This window comes from Micromys minutus (genome assembly GCF_963924665.1).
Source record: "Micromys minutus genome assembly, chromosome: 1".
NCBI classification, from domain to species: Eukaryota; Metazoa; Chordata; class Mammalia; order Rodentia; family Muridae; genus Micromys; species Micromys minutus.
In genome coordinates, this window is record NC_137969.1 from 256,831,939 (window position 1) to 256,853,173 (window position 21,235).

Sequence of the window (21,235 nt, forward strand, 5' to 3'; positions counted from 1 at the left end):
GATAAGGATAATGTAAAACGGGAAAATAGGTACAAGTAGTGACAGGAAAAATATGCTCAGTGTGAAAAATACAAATATAAAAAAATTAAATGAATGAAGTTTTTATTTCTACATTCTATAAGAATTTTTACTCTTTGAAATTTTCTATTATACGTGCATTATGCTTTAATCTACGACCACTCTCAAGACTCCCACTACAAGCTACCAGCACTAGGTCCCTGTGGTTCCCCTTGGGACCTTTTAATATGTTTTTTTTCTCAACATCCTACTACCTCTATTTCATTACCTAATAACACTGTGAGTTTAATCAGTGATCCCATATACACATTGACAGGATTATCACTAGTAAAGAATAAACTTCCAGAAATCTCCCAAAATTGAATATATTTTTCTTATCAGTCATCAAATGACAAAAAGACATTCAGCTTAGTGTGGCACCTCAAGAATTCTTCCCCATATATGTTGTAATGTTTTTTAATTGCTATAGTATTTTAGTGGTGAGTTCAAGATATGTATGTACCAAGGTATATATATTAACATCAGATGATGACTTACATCATCAGTTCTAAGGCATTTACATGATATTGCTAAGCTTTCCAGTAGACATCTTTCATGAGAAAAGCTAAAGTAGCCATCCTAGTATCAAGTAAAATAGATTTACAAGCAAAAGTTATTTAAAAAGATAAGGAAGAACACTTCTTACTTATCAAAGGTAAAACCTGTCAAGATGAACTCTCAATACTGAACATCTATACTGCACATACAAGGGTAATCAGAAAAGAAACTCTACTAAAACTCAAACCATATATTGGACTATACACATAATAATGGGAGATTTTAACACCTCACTGTTATCAATGGACAGATCGTGGAAGCTGAAACTGAACAAAAAACAGTGAAACTTATAGAAGTTATGAACCAAATCATTTTAACAGAAAACTATATAATATTTCATTCTGAAACAAAATAATATACCTTATTCTCAGCACCTCATTGCCACATTCTCTAAAACTGACAAAATAGTCAGTCACTAATCAGTTCTCAGCATATACAAAACATCAAAATATTCGTATGCATGCTATCAGATCACCATGCACTAAAGCTGTTCTTCAATAACAACAAAGACCACAGAACCCATATAAATATGTAAGCTGAATAATGCTCTCCTCAATGATAACTTTTTGAAGGAAGAAATAATAAAAGAAATCAAAGACTTTTTTTTAGAATTTAATTAAAATGGAGGCACAGCATACCCAAACTTATGGGATATAGAAGAAGCAAGGAAAGGAGGAAAACTCATAGCTTTAAGTGCCTCCAAAAAGAAACAGAAGAGAGCATACACTAACTGCTTGATAGTACATCTGAGATCTCTGGAGTAGACATCGAGAAATAATCGAACTCAGACCAAAAAACACCCAAATTCAAACACATATATAGGAGGATGCTTGTAGCTTACCATTGGACAGAACACAGGGAACCAAAATTTAAGAGCTAGTGAAAGGACTGAAAGAGCTGAAAGGGTCTGCAACCCATGGTGGGAACAAAATTTTCAAGTAAGCAAACACACCACATCTCTCAGGGAAAAAAAAAAAAAAAAAAAAAAAAACCATTGAGTTGTTATTGAGAGACTCATGGCGCCAGGTGCAAATGCAGTAGAGGATATCATTCCCTAGCATCAATGAGGGGAAAGGATCTTGGTCAAACAAAGGGTCTTTATCCCAGTGTAGGAGAATGCTGAGATAGGAGGAGAAGGGAGGTTGGTAGAGGGAACACCTTCACAGAGGCTGTGGGAGGAGAAGAAATGTTGGGATTGGTGGAAAGGTGATAAAACCTGAATGGAAACTACTGAGAATATCCAATAAAAAAATTAAAAAAACAAAAAAAAAATAATCCAATAAAAATGGAAATCAAAACATTAAAAAAACAGATAGAAAATTATATAAGGAAAACCTAGGAAAGAGAACAGGATCCACACGTGCAAACATCACCAACAAAATACAAGAGACAGTAGAGAGAAGTTCAGCCATAGACACAAAAATCAAGGAAAATAAAAAAGGCCAAAAGCTCCTACTTCAAAGCAATTGAGAAAACCAGAAAATAATAAAAAATCTAACCTTAGAATAATAGTTATAGAAAAAAGTGAAGCTTCCCTACTCTTGGGGAAAGCAAGCTTTATCAACAAAATTATAGAAGAAAACTTTACTAACCTAAAAATAAGAGATAATCAGAAAAATACAAAATGCATAGATACCATTAAACAGATGGGATGAGAAAGAAAGTAGTACTGTCACATAATAATTAAAACACCAAATTTACAGAATATAGGAATAGTATTGAAAGTATTAAGGGAAAAAAGTCAAGTAACCTATAAAGGTAGCCCTGTAGGGATTACACCAGACTTCTCAACAGAGACTTTAATACCAAGATCCTGGGCAGACCCTCAGAGGGAAAAAAAAATCAATCCCAGGCTAACACACCCAACAGAACTTTCACTTAGCATAGAAAGTTCAACCAAGGTATGCTGAGACAAAACCAGATTTAAAACACTATCTTTCTGCTAAGCCAATCCTGCAGAGAATAATAGAAGACAAACTCCAACAGAAGAAAGGAAAACTACACCCATATAAAATGAAGAAATTAATTTTTTAACAACAAACTCAAAAGAAGAGGAACACATTAGCATGACTCTACATCTGACAACAGAAATATCAGCAAGAAACAAACAACATACCTTAATATCTGTCAACATCAGTGGACTCAAGTCCACAATAAAATGGCATAGGGAAAGACACTGAATGAGTAAACAGGACCCAACATTCCACTGCATACAGGAAACACACCACAGTTTGGAAGATGCAACCTCAGAGGAAAAGGCTGGAAATTAAATTTCCAAGCAAATGGTCCAAAAAATAAAATTAAAAGAACCAAGCTGGAGTAGCAATGCAATATCCAATAAAATACACTTTTAATCAAAAGATGTCAAAAGGATAGGGAAGAACAATACATACTCATCAAAGGAAAAATCCACCAAGATAAACTCTCAATTCTGAACATCTATACTCGAAATTCTAGGGCAAGCACATCTTTAAAAGAAACATGAGCAAAGCTCAAAGCACACCCTAAACCACACACAACAATAGTAGAATTCACTGCCCCACTCTTACAAATGGACAGATTATAGAAAAATAAACTAAACAAAGACAAGGTGAAACTAACAACAAATATAAAACAAATGAATTTAAAAGATCTCTAAAGAACAGTTAATCCTTTGACAAAAGATTATACCTTCTCAGCACCACATGCTATCTTCTACAAAACTGACCATATAGTCAGTCACAAAAAAAGCCTCAGAAGATATAAGAAGATCAAAATTATCCGATGCATCCTATCATATCGCCATGGATTAAGGCTGATGTTTAATAGCAACAAAAACAACAAAAAGCCCACATACAAATGAAACTTGAACAATTTTCTACTCTATGATAACTTCTTCAGGGCAGAAATAAAAAAAATTAAAGAGTTTTAGAATTTAATGAAAATGAACTCACAACATATTCAACATATTGGACATAATAAAATCAGTCCTAAAAAGAAAACTCAGAGCACTGAGTGCCTCCATGAAGAAACTGAAGAGAACATACACTAACAGCTTAACAGTATATCTGAAAGCTCCAGAGCAAAAAGATATAAATACACACAAGAAGAGTAGGTATCAGAAAATAATCAAAGGAGGGGCTCGAAATAACCAAGTAGAAACTAAGTGAACTCTTTCCCTCATGAATATCGATGCTAAAATATTCAATAAATTTCTTGCGAACAAAATCCAGAAACACATCAAAAAGATCATTCCCAATGATCAAGTAGACTTCATCCAAAAATTGCAGGGATGGTTCAATATATGGAAATCCACTAATGTAATCCAGTATAGAAACAATCTCAATAATAACCACATGATCATCTCACCTGACGCTGATAAACCTTTCATATTAAAAGTTGTACTGAGATCAGAAATTCAAAATCTATACCTAAATATAATAAAAGCAATGTACAAGAAAATACCTAACACGAAGCTAAATGTAAAAACATTCAAATAACTCCATTAAAATCACGGACAAGACAAGACTGCCTATACAATATAGTACTGGAAGTCCTAGCCAGAGCAATTAGACAACAAAAAGAGATCAAACTGACATAAATTAAGAAGGAAGAATCATTTGCAATAAACATGATAGTATATATAAGTGACCCCAAAAAAATCTACCAGAGAATGACTACAGCTAATAAACAACTATAGCAAAGAGGCTCATTATAAAATTAACTGAAACAAATCAGTAGCCTTTCTCTATTGAAATGATAAATAGGCTGAGAAAGAAATTGGAGAAACAACACCATTCACAATAGTCATAAAAAATGTAAAATATATTTGTGTGACTCTAACGAAGAAAGTGAACGATCTGTATGACAACAACATCCTTCCCCAAAGAAAGAAACTGAAGAAGACTTCATAAGATGGAAAGGATTTGTATGTTCAAGGATTGGCAGGATTGATATAGTATAATTGGCCATTTTACTGAAAGAAATCAGTAGAGTCACTGAAAGCCCCATCAAAATTCCAACTCAATTCTTCATAGTGTTGGAAAGAGCAATTCTCAAATTGATTTGAAGTAACAAAACCTCCAAAATAGCAAAAGCTATTCTCAACAATGAAAATCAACCTTCTGAGGGACTTATCATCCCTGCACACAAGGTGTATAGTCATGGTGATTGAGAAAGCTACATAGCATTGTCTCTGATGATGGTTAGATAACTTTCTAAGTGTATTATTATGGAAATAAAATCATTTTATTGATATGTGGCTTTTTCAGTATGATGACATATTATTTTTCCTTATGACCATGGCCTCTGCAAATCCAGGTTATTGGTAATCCTAGCAGAGCCATATCTGGCTTCTGTTTAAAGAGGCCTTAAATTATATCAAACAATAAAGGATTAGGGCTGGAGAGATGGCTCAGTAGTTAGGAACACTGACTGCTCATCCAGAGGTCTTGAGTTAAATTCCCAGCAACCATATGGTAGCTCAAAGTCATCTATAATGGGGATCCAGTGCCCTCTTCTGGTGTGCATTAAGACAGCTGAAGTGTTCATATATATATAATCTTTTAAAAAATTAATGATTAACCCCACAATGATTTTGTCCCTATTTTACAAGCACAACTCACAGACAGGAAACTATTGTAGATGGCAGGGTTTATAGATAGATTTATTATTAACTTTCTCATCTGATACCATACAAAGTACATCCGGTACTGTGAACACTAATCAGTTGGAATGAAGCTTCTACTTAAAAACAAGCTCAACTTCTCTGTGTTTTGTGTGATATATAAGTGTTGTCTTGAAATATATAGTCAAAATCAGTTTTTGGAGACAACTACTAGACTTCAGAAAAGCATGAATTATTTGGGAGTATCTATGGACACCCTTTATTCAATGACTCAGTTTGAGAATAGACAAGAAGTTATTCTCATCTTCACCTCCAACTGTTTACTGAAGGTGGGCATTACAATAATTTGGAATATTCTGCTGTGGAAATTAGAAGCCAAAGACTGAATAGAAACATAGCCTTAAACTACCTTGTGTAGACATCACATATTTGTCAGATCAACCAATACATCCTTCAGAAACTCTCAAGCACTGGATTGAAAAGTAGGTATTCATTTGAGAAGAGAAGTTATATGTTGATGGTTTGAGTAATAGGATTACCGACATGTACAAGTTGAGCAGCAGCCAGACATTTCTTCAAAAGATTTGTAAAGTTTGCTACCAAAGGCAGGATCTAATTTTATGAGGTGCTATTGGCATCCAGCCAGGGGAAAGAAAGTAAATCTCTTAACAGTAATTATTAGGAATATCAGTTATGTTCCCAGTAGCCTGGGATTCTTAAAGTCTATCAGTGGACAACTGGTCCTTGACAGGGTAATAAAACATTCTAAGAGCAAATCTGAAAATTGGGATGAATATAGTACCTGGGACATCACATCAGACTGAAGGAATCATATGCCTTAAACAGAAGACAGGAGAGTGAAGAAGCTGTTGCCAATAGGGCTGCAGGTAAAGGTGGCTGCAGCATCCTGATGTTATAAGGAACATTGTCTATATTTGTGTGTAATTGTTATTGTGTGGTAAAGATGTCACTTCTTCACTGCCTTTAAAGTCCTTTTTCACCCAAGTCACAAAAAAAAAAAACCACATTAGTACTTAATATTACTACTTTTAAAAATATGTTAGTGGAAAATATACAACAAATGGGGTAAAGTAAATAAAACTGTAAGGAAGGTCAGACTGTGAGAATATGCCCAGTTCCTCCCTGTCTCCTTTACCTGAACTGTCACATGGCAGTGAGTCCAGGTCTCCATCACTTTCTGAGCAGAGCTGAACTGGTTCAACACTGTGAATGGAACATCAAGAGGTGTGTTCCTGAGTTACAACCACCCATAGTTCTCAGCTGAGAAAATCCCTCCTGCCAGTGGAAAGAAGTTACATACAGATTTACAAATGCAGCTGACAGTGAGGATGATGTCTGAACATCAGACACATCAAATTTAAAAATTTCTATCAATCTGTTATTTGCATCTCTTATTTGTTTTTGTCATTCCAATAAGGTTAATATGTAATGAATCGAACATGTGCACAGTTATTAACAAAGAACTTTTACTGTCCTAAATTTGTATTCTTGTCACAGTGGCTACATCACAGATATTTTTAGTCTCTGAAGTTGTGTGATCTTAGAAAAGGAAGCCCCAGGGTCTGCCTCACCCTCCAGATGTTTCTTTGCACCTGTTACTGTTTCTATCCTGGTGAAAGTTGGGCAAATATCGCACCCTGTTGGTTCTGTGCATCCTTGAAAGGTTTGTTTCTGAGAGCATAGGGAACCTGCTCATTGCATCTCCTGCACAGTAATAAAAAGCTGTGTCTTAGTAGGGGCAGAACTCTGCTTCAGAGTCAAATAGTTCTTGAATGGGTAAAATGTCATTGTGATGGATTCCTCAGTGACAGCGCCACACTTTATACAGACCTTATCCTCTTTTCTTTCAGGACATGTAGGTTCATCCTGAAGGTGAAAAACGAAGAGGAGAGTCTCACCTCCCAATAAGCATGAGACATCCTCACTCAGTTCAGAGGTCCAGACTCAGTGTGAGGGATGTCTTGAACCCCTGGGTTCTAAGATATTGGCCATCCAGGAAGACAGTGATTATAGGAGACAGGGTTTAGACCTTCTCCCCAAACTCATGGTAACTCTTTAAGTAAAGGTGAAACTCAAACAGATCATTGTGGACCCTGCAGCCCATGGATTGCTACACTTACAATATAATGGACCAATTTCCAAAGAGAAATTCTGGGTCCAGGGGGCTATAGTCAATGAACAATATTCATGGACTACCCAAAGAACAGTGGATCTTGGTGTGGGCAGGGAATCCCACTAGTTAATTGCCATTCCTGAATGCTTCTTTATCCTATTAAAGTGAGATATCCTCACCAAGATAAGACCCAAATCTATTTCCTCTATTCAGGGCCACAAATTAAAAATTAGCAGGGAGAGCCCATCCAGGTATTGACCATCAAATTAGAATATAAATATCAATTGTTTGAAAATAAATACCAAAGAGTTCAAAATATGGACTGGTGACTGCAGGCATATCCACAAACCTGCGCAGAAACTGCAGGAATGAAGGAAGCTAAAATCTAGCCCCCTATCCAGATAAAACTGAAAAGCCCATGCTAGACTGGTAGTGTTGCATCAGTACCCCATGTCAAAGGAGGTGCAAGATCAAGTCACACATCATCGGGCTACACCAAATAGGGGCGTCTGCATAAGTGCCAATCAGCTGGACATACCTCTTCTACTAGAGCATAAACCGGAAACTAATATCTATTGGTCAGTTCAAGATCACTGTGAGGTAAACAAATGGGTGGCTGATCTCTACATCTTGGTACCTAACCACTATAAACTGTTGAGCTCATAGCCCTCATATAGAACCTGGTACATAGTACTGAACTAGAACCAAATACATCAATGGACACATCTATAGGTCAGCAAATTTGTGAGAACCACCTTGTGCTTAACTTCTTTTGTGCCAGGTTTGAGGTGTATAGCGGAACAAGTAGTGAATAACTGTGTGTTGTGCTAGAAGGTGAACTCATGTAGAGAAAGGAACAAGGCCAAAAAGAGATAGACCTGCGGATTACTGAGAATCAAACTTTATGGAGATTCAGCCAGGAAGGTATAGATATAAATATCTATTAGTCTTTGTAGATACATTTTTGGTTAGTGAAAGCCTTCCCAAGAAAGAGAGAAATGGTGGCAGTTTTAGCTAAGAAGATTCTGGAAGAGATCTTCCCCAGGTTTGGCACCCCCTAAGGTAACTGGATCAGACAATGGGCCAGTTTTGTTGGCCAGGTAAGTCAGATATTAGCTCTTTTTTTGGACTAATTGTAAACTTTATTGTGCTTATCATTTCCAAAGTTCCAGACACTTAAAATAAATTGTCTTTGGACACCAGCGCTGTTTAAGTGGTGCCCCCCATTGCACTGTTTAGAGCTAGAAACACCCATATCTCGCCTTAGCCTGACTCCTACTGAAGTTTTGTTTCAGACTCCAGCACCCCTGAATGTTATAAGTGATGCCCTAGAACCTATCTGTACTAATAATAATGATTTATATGCTAGGCTAAAATGATTGGAGGTGGAGCATGGAGGAGAATCATCACAGCTGGCAGCTGCCTATGAGCCAGAAACTCTTGACACATCCCATCAGTTCCAGGTAAGAGACTCAGTCTATGGAAGTCATAACTGTGCCCAGACACTCAAGCCCTGCTGGGAAGGACTCTACCTATTCCTGCTGACTACTCTTACAGCCATCAAGGTAAATGGGATTGCCATGTGGACACATGCCTCCCATGTAAAACCTGGTCCAAACCAGAGCTGTCTGACATCTCCAGTTGGAAAATCAGAAAGACCTACAGCCCCCTAAAACTCAACATATTCTGAACACTATAATCTGACATCTAGTTTGACCATGGCTGGAGGAGGATGACTCAATAACTGTGAGGAAATTCTGTACCCTGCTAAACTTACATGGCAGGTCCTATCAGCTCCAGGTGTGGTCCATGGTTAAAATAATCACTCCCTTACACCTGATGACCCACTTTAACCTCTGATAGATATAATATAGCTGGGGTTAGAACATGTGAGACATACCTACTCAGAAAGTGAGAAAAGGACTATGCATAGGCACTCTCCTCCCAGAGAAAAGCTTCTTTGTAACTTTACTCATGACTACTGTAGACTGCATGGGTATTTGATTCCCACTGGGGGTACCTGGTGGACTTTTTCTTCAAGATTGACCCCTTGTGTACATGTTCATATTCTGAGTCAGACTATGGAGTTTTGTGTCTTAGTTCAGCTGATGCCTCAGCTCCTATGACATGGCGGTTTCAAGGTCTTTGAGATACTAGAGAAGTGACTGTGTATAAACCAGAGAATTAGAGAATCAATTACAGACTTAACTCTGAGTGTTCATCTGGGAGCTAGCCTTGGAGTGTTTAAAATGAGAATTGCCTCCCTGGCAGCCACTATTCCAGTTTGAGTGCAGCCATAGAACTTGATATCCAAAAGATTCTATATCACATCTTCAGGAGTCACTTGCATTCCTGGCAGAAGTAGTCTTGTATAACAGGAGGAGGCTAGACCAATTGTTTTACAGTAAAAGGGGATCACCTTAATTTCAACACTGATAAGACCTTTTATCAGTCTGCTGCTGCTTTTAAACTTGGTACCTTCCATCTTAAATCTCTTGCTAGCTTTTATCAGAGAACACATAAGTACAGGCAATTTTATGATGCTCAGAAAACAATATCAAGAATGACACTAGAATAACCTATAATTTCAATAATGGCATGATTGAAATAAAATCTCAAAAAAGAAGAAAATATGAGGCTCATGACCACACCACCTAGGGACAAATTACTCCATTCTTAGGACTTTCCAAAGCACCCAAGATTGTGAGGCTCTTGGTCAGGTTAAGTTGCCCTTGCTCTGAGACTTTCTCAAAACACCCAGTTCTGAGAGACAAAATAAGGACAGAATATAGTGGCTGACAGCCACAAGGTCACATAGAAAAGTTCCAAATAAGCATCATCATCAGCCTTAAACTATCCTTCAATGAATCCAAAGGTCACTGTAACCCACAAATAAGTTGTCACCCCCCATGCTATTGCTGATATCTGACCTCAGATCCATATAAAAATTGTGTACTTTGAAACCATTTGGTCTTCTCTGTCCAGCTTGTAGAAAGACCCCAGTGTAAGGGGCTGCAGCCAACACCCTGCAGAGATGGCACCAGTCTCCGGGGCCCTGAGTCAGCTAAATCTGACAAACAACCTAAAAGCGCATGTGTGAAAAGCAAGGTGAGCCAAAGTCACCGCCCATCTCGGGGCATAAACATCAGACCACCAGTGAGCAGCCAATCAGGTAGATACACGCTTCCCCCCCCCCTCAGGGGTATAAAACTGGGTGCTTTTCTGCCCTTCCACATCCTCCTCCATTAAAGTTTTGCTGTAGAAGGATCCTTGTGTACCTTGTCCATTCTTTCCGGCAAGATGGTGGCGCAGGACAACTGGTGCCTTAAAACCGGGACAAGCCTTAACATCACTGGCAGCATCGAGGAGACCCTCTGGCCATGGAGAGGATCCAGAACTGCAGGATAAAGGTAGGCTCTGAGAGATATGTTTGGTCCTGCTGACTGGGGTGCAGGACAGGAGGCCCTAGATGAGATCCAGGATAGCATGTCAGAAACAGAGCGAAGTGAGAGACTGCAATTAAGCAGGGGAACTGACCAGTCAAAGAAAACAGGCCCTACAGGAGCCGGCAAGGCCCCTGAAGTGAGAGATAAGGGAAAGGACGCCCTGGGAGAGAAACAGGGAAAGGTGGAGAAAAGCGGCTATAACTTCTAGGTAGAGAGCAAGGTTTGCAACAGTAGCAAACTGAAAGTGAAAGAGCTCTCGCTGCAGCTGCAAACCGAAAGTAAAAGATGTAGGATGGGAACTTCTCAGTTTCATCCACTTTTTCTGGCTCTTCAAGAGCTACTCTTGTCAAAGTAAACCTCAAAATAAAGAAAAGCGCCCTAGAAATGTTTTTGGATGAGTGTGATACCATTGCACCTTGGTTCGCAGTCTTGGGAAACCTAACAGTGGCGTGCTTCGATAAGTTAGGGAAAGATCTAGATTTCGCTTGCAAACGTTAGAGATAAGAAAAGATAATCTTAAAACGCTTAATGATTTTCAAAAATTATTGGGAGATATAAATTGGCTGAGACCTTTTTTAAAGGTTCCCTCTGCTGAGTTAAAACCTTTATTTGACATTTTGGAAGGGGACCCTCATATCTCCTCTCTGAGAACATTGACGCCAGCAGCAAACCAGGCCTTACAAGTTGTGGAAAGTGCCTTACAAGATGCTCAATTACAGAGCATTGATGAAACTAAGCCCTTTGATTTATGTGTTTTCAAAACCATGTAATTGCCGACAACTGTCTTGTGGCAAAATGGACCTTTATTGTGGGTCCATCCCAATGCCTCCCCTGCAAAAGTCATTGATTGGTACCCCGATGCGGTGGCCTCGTTAGCCATCAGAGGCATAAAATTAGCAATATCACACTTTGGTAGGCAACCAAAGACGCTGATTGTCCCATTTACTGCAATACAGGTCCAAGTGCTTGCAGCTACCTCAAATAACTGGGCAGTCTTGGTAACCCTTTTTTTCAGGTACAATTGATAATCACTATCCTAAACATCCCATTCTTCAATTCACTTTACAACAATCCTTGGTTTTTCCACGAGTAATTTCCCCTAATCCACTAAGAGATGGACTGGTTATTTACACAGACGGCTCCAAGTCTGGGCTGGGGGCATATGTTGTGAATGAGAAAATTATTACTAGACAATTTAAAGAAAATTCACCCCAGCTTGTAGAATGCTTAATAGTATTAGAGGTATTAAAAAATTATTCCGAGCCTCTTAATATTGTCTCTGATTCGGCCTATGTAGTTAATGCAATGCAGGTTTTAGAGGTTGCTGGGATAATCAAGCCCTCGAGCAAGATAGCCCCATTTTTTACACAATTACAACAAGTCCTCCTTATAAGGAGATTCCAGGTTTACATTACCCACATTCATGCTCATTCTGGTCTTCCAGGACCCATGTCCATAGGTAATGATTTGGCAGATAAGGCCACAAGATTAGCAGCTGTTCTGTTAGCTTCATCCTTAGACAAAGCTAGAGATTTCCACAAGCAATTTCATTTTACCGCTGAGACCCTTCGCTGAAGGTTTGCTTTAACTGGAAAAGAAGCCAGAGACATTGTCATTCATTGCCAAAACTGTTGTCAGTTCCTGCCAGTTTCTCATGTGGGTATCTACCCTCAAGGTCTTCTTCCGCTACAAATTTGGCAAATGGATGTGACACACATCTAGTCATTTGGAAAACTTAAGTATCTCTATGTGTCCATTGATACGTGCTCAGGTGTGGTCTTTGCCTCTCCCTTAGGAGGAGAAAAGGCCTCACATGTTATCCAACATTGCCTTGAGGCATGGAGTGCCTGGGGACAAGCAAAAATTTTCAAAACTGACAATGGACCTGCTTATACCTCACAGAAATTTCAGCAATTCTGCAAACAAATGGGAGTAACCCATTTGACTGGCCTCCTTTATAACCCTCAAGGACAGGGCATTGTTAAATGTGCCCATCGTACAATCAAATCCTATTTAATAAAACAAAAAGGGGGAATAGAGGGCGTACTGTCCTCCACACCCTGGACTTCAGTATCAATAGCTCTTTGGACACTAAATTTTCTAAATTTAGATGACCATGGAAGGAATGTGGCTGAGCGACACTGCTCCGAGCCTGCCACACCTAAAGAAATGGTCAAATGGAAAGATGTCTTGACAGGACAGTGGAAAGGCCCGGATCCTATTTTGATAAGATCCAGGGGAGCTGTTTGTGTTTTCCCACAGAATGAAGACAATCCCTTTTGGATCCCAGAGCGCCTTACCAGGAGGATACTCCACGGCAGAGATGATGATCACCAGAGGAAACCAGAGGTGGAAGATGATCCTGCTACTCCTCTTTTGGATACTGGTTCCTAGTATTCTGTGAGACCCTCGATGGGGAATTATTGTCTACCTTCCCCTTACCCATGCCTGTTATACATACATCTCATGTATTCCCACACTTCTTTGCTACAAATAGGAAATTAGGAGTTGCATACTTGCCTTTAGATAATCAGATTCAGAGCCTGCAGGACAATCGGACACTTTTTGTCAAAGGCAGCCTCTGCTTTACAATGGTTCTAACACTGGGGGACCATAGTAACTGCATACTGCTATACAACCAATCAGCAGCCTGGCTTAGGGATGCAACCTGGGGCTCGACCTCTAGTATAGTAGCTAACGCCTCTGTAATCTCAGGATGGTGGCCTAGCCGTTCGGGTGATGACGTCCCACCACGGCAGCCCAGGCTGGCGCCATTTTGCAAGGGAATTACGACTGATGATCTAATGCTTCCTTGGACTGGATGCCAGGCCAGAAGGTCATCATGGGCCATTAAAGGTTATTTTTCCTTTTCCCCATTTATTGGCACCACCTTTAATAGTTCCTTTGCAGGATATAATTTTACCTTTAGGGATCCTGGCAAAGCTGATGCTAACCCCTTTGATCAGTGGCTTCTTTATGGAATTAATGGGAGTTGTACTGACCTATCACCAATGTCAATGTTACATGGAGGATATGCAGAAAAGGGGCAATCAGGCTTTGATTGGAAGGGTCGCATGGCCGCAGGCTTGCGAACAGGAAAGAATTCAGGGAGCTTCAAATGGAAGACCTCCAGTGTAAAATATACAAATTATAAGAGAGCGAAGCACTAGGCTTCCCCTGTTTGTGTGTGGCCCCCTTTTATCTGGGTAGTAAGTTATATCAGTATGACCCAGGGTCAAGACAGCTTAGATTGCTCCCCAAGTAATTGTTTTTATGCCTTATGCTGGGATGCGGCTGTTTATCCTTCGGCTGTGGTTACTCGCATGCCCCGCTTCATCCCTGTTCCAGTGGACGCCCCCAGTAGCCTGAGCCTGCTGAGAGGGAAAAGAGATTTTGGGATCTCTGCTGTTATCATGGGTCTGATTGCCACAGTGGCGGTGGCGGCCTCAGTTACAGCCTCAGCACTGGCACTCTCGACATCAGTGCAGACTGTACAAACCATCAGTGAGCTCTTGGCTCACGTGATGTCTGCCTTGGACCTCTATGCCACGGCCAATTCCCAGATACAGGGAGGCCTAATGCTGTTTAATCAGTGCATAGACCTAGTCCAAGAACAAGTGGACATCTTGTGGCAGATGGGCCAGTTGGGCTGTGAATAAAAATTACCTGGACTCTGCATCACTTCCGTGTGATTTGAAAAATTTACCTGAGCGGCCAATTTATCTAAATCCCTTTCTCAGTTTTTAATGCAGAATTGGACCACAGAATTCGAGCAGACACTTCGAGAACTGAGACTTGATATCTTGAAAGTGTACTCTATGAGACTGGACCTGTCGCTGACCGAGGGGCTGTCCACTTGGATTTCCTCTATCTTCTCCTACTTTAAAGAATGGGTGGGAGTGGGGTTATTCTTAGTAATCTCATGTTGTGGGATCGTGTTCTTACTCTGGTTGGTTTGTAAGCTGAGGTCTCAACAAAGACGTGACAAAGCTGTCATTGCTCAAGCACTTGTTGCTCTTGATCATGGAGCCTGTCCCGAAATATGGCTTTCTTTACTCAGACAATAACTAGTAAATTTGCACCCCATATCGCCTGGCCTCCTGCTTGGAGTTTTGCCCTAGGATTATTAAGAGGCGAAACGGACTATAAGCTGTGATACTCAGAGACGGGCAACCTTCCTCTGGTGTAGACCAATCTAAGACAGGACCCCTGAAGAGATGAGGGAATCTAGAGACGGATAAGGCTACATTGAGAGTGATTGACCTAAGACAGAGATCACAGCACGAGAATATCTCTAGTCCAAGTCTCTTGTACTAGACCATCCACTGCCTAATAAAACAAAAAGGGGGAGATATAAGGGGCCGTAGCCAACGCCCTGCAGAGATGGCACCAGTCTCTGGGGCCATGAGTCAGCTAAAACTGACAAACAACCTAAAAGCGCATGTGTGAAGAGCAAGGCAATCCAAAGTCACCGCCCATCTAGGGGCGTAAACATCAGACCACCAGCGAGAAGCCAATCAGGTAGAGACACTCTTCCCCCGCCTCCCTCAGGGGTATAAAACTGGGTGCTTTTCCACCCTTCAGCATCTTCCTCCATTAAAGTTTTGCTGCAGAAGGATCCTTGTGTACCGTGTCCGTTCTTTCAGGCGAGATGGTGGCACGGGACACCCCAGTGTACTGGACTTATGAGAATTAAACTTCTTCCTTACTGCATGGATCTAAGCTTATCTGTGACTCTGTGGGACTGGACAAAATGATCATTGGGCAACACAGGTTTAAAAGTGATAGGGTTCAATATATGGTATGGTTTCTCCCAAAGAAAGGATTCATGTGTCCATTAATCAAGGGATGGAAAGAAAATAGTTCCACTTATTATCAGTTATATTGACCCTGTAAAAAATTGCTTCCTGTCCCAGGAGGTTAATTGAAAAAAGTAAACACTGTGTAAAGTGAGGAAACTCGCCCCATTGCACCTGCCCTCAAACTGTCCACAATTAATTAATTTAGAACTTTTACTTTCACTGACCCAGGGCAACAAGTATCTAGCAATATTAACGATGGCATTGACAAAGGAGTTGCAGTGGGTGTGAGAGTCTTTACTGACAGAAGAGCACATGGGAACCAGGTATTTGAATCATAGCAGTGTCTCTTCCTTGGAGACGATAAGATCAAATACTAGAACTATATCCAGAAATATGTGAACAAAGATTCTTAACAATCTGGGACCTGTGTGCAACCTGTGTGGGCAGACATAAACTTATTTCCTCAGAAAGATTATCTCGGACGGACTTCTCCCTTCATAGGACATGGTGAAACATTACATGGGATATCATATGCATATCACATAAATAACTTTGTTTAGTTAAATGATTGTACCAGTAAATTATTTGTATAGATAGACAGACAGACAAATAAATAGACAGATTCTCCCAGAAGAAATTACTCTATCTACTTAAAGATAGATAATAGTAAATTTATCAGTAAATATACAAACACACAACACACAGACACAAACAAACACAAACAGAAAAAACAGCTAAAACCCAAGTTATTTATTACATATTTTACTATATCTCAGCACTATACATTTTATATATGCTTCATTCGTAATTATTTTAAGTCCTGACCTCTGAAAAATCTTTAAACAATCTAAACAGAAACAGGAGTCTTAAAGTATGAGCACTTGGACATAGGCAATATTTTCACAACAAAAATATTAAAATTCTTTATTAATTTTATAGACATTTTTCTGTTTTAATTAAAAAATACATTTTTCTTGCAATATGTTGAGAAAAAGACTTATCATCTTGGATTCCTTCCTGTCTGTCTATATATCAACTACCTTTCTTTAATTAGAAAAACAAATCGAACCTGAATATATTAAAAAAGAAAAACAAATAAGATAAAAGGAAATCTAAAATAACTGGAATCAGACAAAATGACAAGCAAACAAAAAAAAAGCACAAAAAGCAGAAGACACACATAGAATCAGTGACAAACACATTCACAAAAACTATGGGACATAAACTATGAGAGTTTAACTAATGTTAAGCAAGTATTCATAGGACAGCCCTCTGCTTTCTGACCTTTGTCTCAGAGTCTTCCTTTCCATCTTTTCTATGATCATCCTCACTGACTCCTCAGAGGAATTTCACTTTTGCACTGTAGTAACACTGCAGATATATCGTGATATAAATACCTTCTATATACTAAGACCCTAGAACTTCTGCTGGGCCACAGAAAGAGATCTAGATTGCCCAAAGGATGGTAGGATTTACAGGTCCAATTTAATTTTATTTCTATCTATTGCAATGAATATTTTAGGCATTATCAAAATTCAGAGATATTTTTATTATGCATAATCAGATTCTAATTTTGGTATTTTATTAAAAAAGAAACATGTCAATAGAAGTGGTTAATGAAAATGATATTGACAAGGCATGGGGTACTCTAGGAGCATCCTAAATCAACACCACATAATGCATAGATGTCCTTTTGCATAGCTGACAGAAGCACAACTGGTCTATAAGGAAGTGACACAGAATGGACATTAGACATGACTACATCTGAGCAAGTCTTCAAGCCAAGATTCCCTGAGTCTTCTCAGTCACAGGGCAGCTTGCTGCTCCTCCATGTTTTCTGTCAGTCTAAGGATGTGGTTACAACACTGTGTGTCTTGCACAGTAATAGACCATACAGTCCTCAGATATCAGGCTACTGAGTTGCATGTTAGCAGTGTTGGAAGATATTTATGAAGTCAGTGCAGCCTTGCTCTTGAAGTTCTGATTGAATCTACTATCACCATCTCCAGAATAAATCCATACAATCCAATCAAGGCTCTATCCAGGCTTCTGCTTTACCCAGTGCATGTACTTGTTAGTGAATAGCACCCTCTCAGAGTGTGGCACACATTGACCTTAAATGATTAATAATTCAAGAGCTAAGAATGCAGCTTTGCAGGACTCCTTTGTATTCAAAAAAAAAAAGAAAATTGTCATAGGTGAAGAGATTGACAATGTCTGGGGTACTCTAGGAACATCCAAAATCAACATCGTATAATTCATAAATGTCCTTTGCAAGTTGTCAATAGAGTGAGACACAAACATGAACTTAAGGATTGCATCTGAACAAGTCTTAAAGCTAATCTTGACTGTGTCACCTGAGTTCCAATGTAATTTGATGCTCCTTCTCTATAATTCTGACATGCTCAGATGTAGCTGTAACATTGTGTCTTTCACAGTAATAGACCACAGAGCCTTCAGATATCATTCTGCTAAACTCCATATAGGCAGTGCTGGTGGATTTGTCTACAGTCAATGTGGCTTTGTGCTTGAATGTGGGGCGCCGCCCACACATTCCCACGCATTCGCCATTACAAGATGGCGCTGATATCTGGCTGGAGTTAGCAGTAAACAAGCCATGTGCGCACAGGCTGGGTAACTTCCGCTTCATGAGTTCCGCCTCTTCCCGTGGCGTCATAGGGCCTGCTGAGTCTCAACCAATCAGGGGGCTCCGCGTCCAAGGCAAGGACTGATCCTTTTATAGGGGACGGGCTGGATAGCTCCTCTCTCCCTCTCTTCCTTGCTCTTCTGCCTCTCTTCTTTTCTCTTCTGCCTCTCTCTCCCTCTCTTTTTCCTCTCTTCTTCCTCTCTTCCCCTCGTTGGTTTTCGGCCGTCTCGTGGAGCTTGTTCGTCCTGTTCGTCTCCTTGGATCTCTTGGTTTTCCCCGTCCTTTTCGTTACGTGAAGCAAGTACCGGTTTTTCCAGATTAATAAAGTTTACCGCAGAAGGATTCTATTTTGTGTGCCGCGTCGTTCTTGCAGGCGAGACGGTTGCGCGGGACACTTGAACTTTTGATTGTACCAAGCATTACCATTGTAAGGATACATACTTCCAATCCACTTAAGGCTTTGTCCAGGCATCTGCATCACCCAGTGCATATTTTAGTCAGTGAATGTGTAGCAAGAGCCTTGCAGAACAATCTCAGTGAGGACTAATACCAAACCGGCTCAACCACAGACTGCTGAAACTCCATCAGGGAATGAACACCTGTAGAGGGAAAGATATAGTAGATTTTATTGTCACCTAAGTCTATATGGCCAGATCCAAAGCCAGCTACTGTGAATCCCTTACCTGTAGCTGTTGCTATCAGGTAAAGGCTGATACAGTTCCATTCCATGAGTCCTTTGTACTCAGTGATTGTAGAAATGACAGTGATCTTATGTTTTAGTGATCTTATGTTTTTGAAGAGTGTAGATATCCCTATATTTTCCACCATAGACTCTGGAGATTAGCACAGTCATGAGCAGAGTACGTCATAGATATGGACAAACTGCTGCTAGAGAAGGAAAAAACACTGGGTCAGGAATCAGGATGTTGAATTCTAACTGTTAACCCTGTCTGAGAAAATTCATCTTACATCTCATTCCTGAACCTTGTACTAAGATGGCTGATGTAACATCAGGGTCTGTTCTCTAAAAAATATTTGCCACCTGAGACAGAGCCCCTTTTTTGGACTAGGTTAAAAAAATAGATTTGCAGGATGTCACAATGATGACACTACTGATGGCAATGTTCAAAAACAGCTGACTTATTATGATTTATAGCCTCCCTTCAATGCATATAGTGAACATTTGTGTTCCCAACATGTTATACACGAAAATGTCACCCAAAGAATCAAAACTAAATATATTTCAAAACTATTTGTGCATGAATGATTATTGCAGCACAATCACAATAACTGAATTATGAAAATACACTGCTGTATGTGTCAAGAGAAATACACACACACACACACACACTCACACACACACACACACACACACACACACACACGTAAGGTTAAAAAAGAAACCACAGAGGATACACAATCCCCACCACACTGAGCACATTTCTCTCCTGGAAATCCTTGGCCCCATTGTACCCACTGCTATTCCAGAACTCACCTGCAGGTAGATTTCCATTGTTTACACTGAGGTTGCCCAGTCTGACTTGAGAAGTAACAAATCTCTGCAATTACTGTGCTTGCAGGGCTCAGAGGCAGGGAGAAATGCAGTTATATGGAGAAGATGGCTGATGTGCCAGTGTCTGAATTTAAGTTGCTTCTACATTATTTTCAATGACCCTATCATAGTCATCTTTTTTTTTTTTTTTTTTTTTTTTTTTTTTTTTTTTTTAGTGGTAGTTGGATTCAGCTCTAAAATTTTCATTTGTAAAAAGAAGAGAGATGACATAGGCCTCCTGTGAGGCGGGGCAGAGCGCACTTCCTGAGTCTCATAGGCTGGAGTAAATCGCAGCCACTTTCTGGCTGTGGAGCCATGGTGGTGCTCCCCTCCTGGAGCGCCGCTGTTCTTACCGCCTCTGGCGCCCCGCAGGAGGCTCTGATGGCTTCTCTCTTTTCAGGTAGGCATGAGTAAGCAGGAGGAGTGCCTTTGTCGGTACTGCGGAGATCCTAAAGGAGTTGGATGACACCTAGGAGAAGTTCAAAGGGGAGATGAACAGCAACCAGAAGAGGCGGGTGCTGCACTGCATCCAGAGGGCCCTGATCCGAAGCCAGGAGCTGGGGGATGAGAAGATCCAGATCGTGAGTCAGATGGTGGAGCTGTTGGAGTGGACAGTCAGGTGGAGCTCTTCGAAGCTCACCTGGACATCAGTGATGTCACTGGCGGCAGCGGCAAGGCAGGCCAGGACAAGTCGAAGAGCAAAGCGATCACACAGGAAGATAAGCCAAATAACAAGCGGTCCCTGAGGCAGCGAAACAATGAGAATCGAGAGAATGCCTCTAATAATCACGAGCATGAGAACATCACCTCAGGAACGCCCAAGGAGAAGAAGGCAAAAACCTCACAGAAGAAGAAAAGCTCCAAGGCCAAAGCACAGAGGGAAGCGTCTCCTGCAGACCTTCCCATCGACCCCAATGAGCCCACGCACTGTCTGTGCAATCAGGTCTCTTACGGAGAGATGATCGGCTGTGACAATGACGAGTACCCCATCGAGTGGTTCCATTTTTCCTGTGTAGGACTCAACCATAAACCAAAGGGCAAGTGGTATTGCCCCAAATGTTGCGGGGAGAGTGAGAAGACAATGGACAAAGCCCTGGAGAAGTCCAAGAAAGAGCTTACAACAAGTAGTGCACACTCACCCGTGACTGATAGATAACAAAAGCCACAGTGTATTTATGATGTTGCTGCCTTTTCGGGAGTATGAGAACAGTCAGATGAGTATTTTTTAGAGATGTTAGAAATGGATCCTCTCCTCCGGATGGTGGAAACAGCCTTTGTCTTCATGGTGTACCATGTTTCCAGACTGGGTCTACCTATCAGCAATTTAGAAACTACAAATACAGGTTCGAATTAAACATGTCAGCAAGTGTCAGACTGATTTTTGGGTTTGGGGAGTGACTTGGAAGTAACCTAACAGATGTATAAAGAAGAGA

At 40.3% G+C, this 21,235-nt stretch overlaps 1 pseudogene across 1 annotated transcript; it reads left to right on the forward strand.

Moving 5' to 3' along the window:
- Positions 1 to 17,905: 17,905 nt before the first annotated feature.
- On the forward strand, positions 17,906 to 20,958 carry LOC308418446 (inhibitor of growth protein 1-like; annotated as a pseudogene). Its single transcript has 3 exons — positions 17,906 to 18,137; positions 19,979 to 20,042; positions 20,221 to 20,958. The product of its transcript is annotated as an inhibitor of growth protein 1-like (transcript).
- The last annotated feature ends 277 nt before the right edge of the window (positions 20,959 to 21,235 follow it).